Source organism: Tamandua tetradactyla, chromosome X (genome assembly GCF_023851605.1).
Source record: "Tamandua tetradactyla isolate mTamTet1 chromosome X, mTamTet1.pri, whole genome shotgun sequence".
Classification (NCBI taxonomy): Eukaryota; Metazoa; Chordata; class Mammalia; order Pilosa; family Myrmecophagidae; genus Tamandua; species Tamandua tetradactyla.
In genome coordinates, this window is record NC_135353.1 from 79,866,229 (window position 1) to 79,872,056 (window position 5,828).

The 5,828-nt window shown below is 45.7% G+C and overlaps 1 long non-coding RNA gene across 1 annotated transcript; it reads right to left on the minus strand.

Moving 5' to 3' along the window:
• Positions 1–2,386: 2,386 nt before the first annotated feature.
• LOC143671896 (uncharacterized) lies at positions 2,387–5,421 on the minus strand. Its single transcript, XR_013169645.1, has 3 exons — positions 5,328–5,421; positions 5,194–5,247; positions 2,387–2,562 (listed from the first exon to the last, which is right to left on the minus strand). It is a non-coding gene; the product is annotated as an uncharacterized LOC143671896 (long non-coding RNA).
• Between the last annotated feature and the right edge of the window lie 407 nt (positions 5,422–5,828).

Consider the following 5,828-nt stretch of genomic DNA (forward strand, 5'->3'; position numbering starts at 1 on the left):
ATTGGTAATAATCCTTTCTTGAAAGGTTGGTAGAATTCACATATGAAGCTATCTGGTCCTAGACTTTTCTTTTTTCAGTGCTTCTTAATGACTGATTCAATTTTTTTATTTGTGGTTGGTTTGTTGAGGTTGTCTATTTCTTCTTGAGTCAATGTTGGTTGTTCATGCCTTTCTAGGAAGTTGTCCATTTCATCTACATTGTCGAGTTTATTAGCATAAAGTTGTTCATAGCATCCTCTCATTACCACCTTTATTTCTGCAGTTTCAGTAGTTATGTCTCCTCTTTCATTTCTGATTTTATTTATTTACATTCTCTCTCTTCTTCTTTTTGTTAATCTTGCTAAGGGTTCATCAATCTTATTGATTTTCTCATAGAACCAACTTCTGATTTTGTTGATTTTCTCAATTGTTTTCATGTTTTCAATTTCATTTATTTCTGCTCTAATCTTCATTATTTCTTTCCTTTTGCTTACTTTGCAGTTAGTTTGCTATTCTTTCTCTAGGTCTTCAAACTGGACAGATAATTCCTCAATTTTTGCTCTTTCTTCTTTTTTGATATAAGCATTTAGGGCAATAAATTTCCCTCTTAGCACTGCCTTTGCTGCCTCCTATAAATTTTGATATGTTGTGTTTTCATTTTCATGTGCCCCAAGATAATTGCTGATTTATCTTGCAATTTCTTCTTTGACCCACTGGTTGTTTAAGTGTGTGTTGTTGAGCCTCCATATATTTGTGAATTTTCTGGCACTCTGCCTGTTATTGATTTCCAACTTCATTCCTTTATGATCTGAGAAAGTGTTTCATATGATTTCAATCTTTTGAAATTTATTGAGACTTACTGTGACCCAGCATATGATCTATCCTTGAGAATGATCCATGAGCACTTGAGAAAAAGGTGTATCCTGCTGTTGTTGGATGCAACATTGCATAAATGTCTGTAAGTCCTGCTCATTTATTGTATTATTCAAATTCTCTATTTCTTTATTGATCTTCTGTTTGGATGTTCTGTCCATTGAAGAGAGTGGGGAATTGAAGACTCCAACTATTATGTAAGATGTGTCTATTTCTCTTTTCAGTGTTTTCAGTGTTTGCCCATGTATTTTGGAGCATTCTGGCTTGAAGCATAAATATTTATGATTGTCATGTCTTCCTGTTGAATTCTTCCTTTTATTAATATATAGTGTCCTTCTTTGTCTCTTTTAACTATTTTACATATGAAGTTTAACTTATTGAATATTAGTATAGCTACTTTTGCTATTTTCTGATTGTTATTTGCATGGAGTATCTCTTCCCAACCTTTCACTTTCAACCTATGTTTATCCTTGGGTCTGAGATGTGCTTCCTGTAGACAGCATATAGATGGGTCCTGTTTTTAAATCCATTCTACCAGTCTATGTCTTTTCATTGGGGAGTTTAATCCATTAACATTTGGTGTTATTACTGTACAGGCAGGACTTTCTTCTACTATTTTGCCTTTTGGATTTTATATGTCATATCTACTTTTTCTTCTTTTTACCTTTACTGTTAGTCTTCATTTCTATACTCTTCTCCACACCTCTCTCTCCTGTCTTTTCCAATCTGTCTCTAGTGCTCCCTTTATTATTTCTTGCAGAGCCGGTCTCTTGGTCACAAATTCTCTCAGTGATTTTTTTTCTGAAAGTGTTTTAACTTCCCCTTCATTTTTGAATGACAATTTTGCTGGATATAGAATTCTCAGTTGGCAGTTTTTCTCTTTTAGTAACAAATATATCAAAATATACAAAAAAGACCCACTGTCTTCTTGCCTCCATGGTTTCTGCTGAGAAAGGTATGCATAGTCTTTTTGGGCTTCCCTTGTATGTGATGGATTGCTTTTCTCTTACTGCTCTTAAGATTCTCTCTTTCTCTTTGGCATCTAACATTCTGATTACTAAGTGTCTTGGAGTACATCTATTTGGATCTATTCTGTTTGGGATATGCTGCGCTTCTTGGATCTGTAATTTAAGTCTTTCATAAGAGTTGGGAAATTTTCAGTGATAATTTCCTCCATCACTTTTTCTCCTTTTCCCTTTTTTTCTCCTTCTGGGGCACCCACAACATGTATATTTATGTGCTTCTTATTGTCCTTCAATTCCCTGATTCCCTGCTCATATTTTTCCATATATTTTCTTTTGCTTGTCAGATTTCAGATGTTCTGTCCTCCAGTTCACTAATTCTATGTTCTGCCTCTCAAAATCTACCATTGTATGTTTCTACTGTTTCTTTAATCTCTTCTACTGTGCCTTTCTGTGGAGAGCCGCCTCCCGGGTCAGGCCTAGTGGTCGCGCTGCAGCCTGCTCTAGAGTTCCCCCCGCCCATCGAGTGAGTCAAGATGGCACCCGCATCCTGTTTCCGCAAATGACGCACACGCCCACCAACCCTATCTTCCAATCACCTCTGTATACGTGGCACTAACCTATTGGGTTTGGGCACAGTATATAAGAGGTTACCCGGACGGGGTGGGTGGAGACGACCCACAGGGAGCCGTACCTGACGGCCGCATAGAGGTTGCTCCCCCGCGGGGTATCCTGTCCCGCGCGGAACCTGTAACAGAGAATGCAAGCTTAACTCCAGTAAAGGTCTGTGCTCACAACCGCTGCGTGCCTCGAACCCGTGTTTGTCACTCGAGTCGGTTTGCCTGCGCCTGTCTCTTTCTCCCCTCCTGTTCCCTTCGCCGGCCGGGGATCAGAAGCTGAACGAGACGGCCGCGGACAAGTGGTGGCCCGTACGGGGAACCCTTCTGCTGCCTTTCCCCGAGCTGGTGAGGACGTGCTTCTTGAGTTCGCAGCGGACTTCCCGCGCTTGATCACCGCGAGAAGGTGAGTACTTCTTATTACGTGAGAGTTAAGGGCTGTGGGCGTTCAGGTAGCCCCAGTGAATCGGGAGAGCTCCCCGATTGATTAAAGTACAGTGCCGACTGCAAGCATGGGGCAGTCAGGAAGTTCACCTTTGTTAGCTCCCTTAAAGACCCTTTTAGCGGACGGCTCCTGTGAAAGTGAGCCGCCCACTTGCAAGCCGCCAGAGTCAGACGTTAGTTCGGACGACTCTGACTCGGAGTCAGATAGTAATGAGACCGAGGGTGCAGACGCGCCTCCGTTGATCGATTGGGAGGGGCCTCCTATCTCACCCACGCGACCTTCCACCCCGCCAGCGTCTGCTGCTGCGCCCCCGGGGATGCAACAGTTTCCGGTGAATGGTTTTGGTGATCTCGCCAAAAACCCTCACCACGGGCTCCCTCTGGTGGCCGAATCAAGTAATTACAGTGGCCCTCCTTTGCGAGACCCGGAACCCCTTACAGGCTGGTCGGGGGAGGGGCAGTTACGGCCGTGCCCCCCGCCCGAGTGGAGCAGGCGCTCAGCAGCGCTACTCTGAAAAGAATAAACCCCAGTGAGCCTTTTGAAGCCTGCGTGCTGCCGACAGAGTTACAGCCCACGGCAGTGCTATGGCAGCAAGAACCATTACTCTGGGTTCACCCTGGAGTTTCCCCAAAAAAGGTCCTAGAGCATTATCCTACAGCTGTTGCAGATCTGGCCTTAGAATCAATTAAAAGGGCCATACAACATTTCGGCCAGCAACCTGAAAACCTCAGAGTACCTTACTCTTCCCAGCAACTTGAGATACTCACTGGGTGCATAGATCAATGGGCCATCCTCCGGTGTACATTTCTAGGAAGCATTAACAATCAATTCCCAAAAGCCCCCCTTTTGCAGTTTGTTACTCGACACCCAGTAATTTTTCCTAAAGTAACTTCGCCTAAGCCACTAGTGGGCGCCCCCACCGTGTACACGGACGGCTCCAGCTCCGGTACAGGGGCGTATTGTGTGGAAGGGGACACTCCCAAAACAGTATTTTTTCAACCACAAAAACCTCAATGGGTTGAATTGCAAGTCATTATTACAGTCCTGAAAGAGGATGTCCTGTCAGGACAATGGCAAGGCCCTGACCCAGTGCTCAGCTGGGCCAGAGGCTCTGTTTGTGTTTTTCTCTAGGAACCAGGACGTCAACCAGTGTGGGTTCCGGAAAGACTGGTGAGAACCGTGACATCGCCCGAGGAGGCCACGGAGCTGTTGCCTAAAAAACCAACAAGCCTTCAACCTGAACCATCAGATCAGGCCTCCAACTCTGCTGATGACGGCGGCGACTGACGAGATAGCAACGAAAGCGCCGGTCACCCTTCGATTGTTTAGAAGGGGGACCAGTTTTAATAACCCCCGTTGCCTTTGACCTTTCCAAACTGAGCGAGACTGTACAAAGTCTGTGGAACCGAGTCACCTCATGGTTCTCTTGGCCCAATTTGACTACTTGGATTCTCGTGGCAGTGGGACTATTAGTGGGCTTAGTCACTGTTAAATGTTTGTTAGAACGCTTGTTCCAGACACAGCAGCAATTACGTGTCACTACCATGTTGGCTATGTCACTCGCCCCTGGTGCTCCTGACAACGACCGCCCTGCTGCCCAGTCCCCCATTTCACCGTATGACCCATCCCGGCCACTCAGGGCGGGGTGCTCGAAAACAGGATCTGCTGCAAAGCCCATGGCCGTGTCCCGGGTGTAAAAGGTGGCACCAGAAGTCATAATTTTTGTCTAAAGGATGATCTCTAAGGCAGAGTCACGGTCCTGGCCAGACTAGACTCCGGCCATTGCACAGAGACATCTAGTGACACTCTCGACTCTGGTTGCCGCTCTCCTGAGCCCCGCTTAGCCCAGTTGCGAGGCGAAGCACTGCAGGGAGAGTCACGTGGTTTCCAGTTCACGGGCTCTCCGGTCTCTATATGAGGAGGCATTCTGGTTGGTGCCTAGCAAGCCTAGTCCAGACTCCCCAAAGCACCAAAACAAGTAGTGGGCTAATCAAGCTCACGGGAGCTCACTCATCAATGGAGACACTGGGTCTAAGAAAGGGTCTACGGACCAAAAATAATAAAAAAGGGGGAGATGTGGAGAGCCGCCTCCCGGGTCAGGCCTAGTGGTCGCGCTGCAGCCTGCTCTAGAGTTCCCCCCGCCCATCGAGTGAGTCAAGATGGCGCCCGCATCCTGTTTCCGCAAATGACGCACACGCCCACCAACCCTATCTTCCAATCACCTCTGTATACGTGGCACTAACCTATTGGGTTTGGGCACAGTATATAAGAGGTTACCCGGACGGGGTGGGTGGAGACGACCCACAGGGAGCCGTACCTGACGGCCGCATAGAGGTTGCTCCCCCGCGGGGTATCCTGTCCCGCGCGGAACCTGTAACAGAGAATGCAAGCTTAACTCCAGTAAAGGTCTGTGCTCACAACTGCTACGTGTCTTGGATCTGTGTTTCTCACCAGCGCGGATTTGTCTGCGTCTGTCTCTCTCTCCTCTGTCCCCTTCGCCGGCCGGGGGCTTGACGCTGAGCGAGAAGTCGCGGACACCTTTCATTCCCATAAGTTCTGTGATTTGGTTTTTCAGACTTTTGACTTCTTCTTTTTGTTCCTCCCTTGCCTTCTTTGTATCCTCCCTCAATTCATTGATTTGATTTTTGATGAGGTTTTCCATGTCTATTTGAACAATCTGAATCTATTTGTTCAACTCCTGCATCTCATTTGAGTTTTGAGATACAGATCTCCTTTGAATGGGCCATTTTGTCAATTTTTCTAGTAAGATTTGTTATTTTTGCTGGTGTCTAGGCATTTTATTTCTGCAATTAGTTTATTCTGGAGATTGTTTTCACTTTTTTTTTTACCTAGGATTTTCTTGCTGGATGACTTTGTTGTGTATCTGTTCTTTGATATTCAGTTCCGCTTATTCTAGACCTCTAGCTTAGGTTTTGTTTAACAGATCATAAT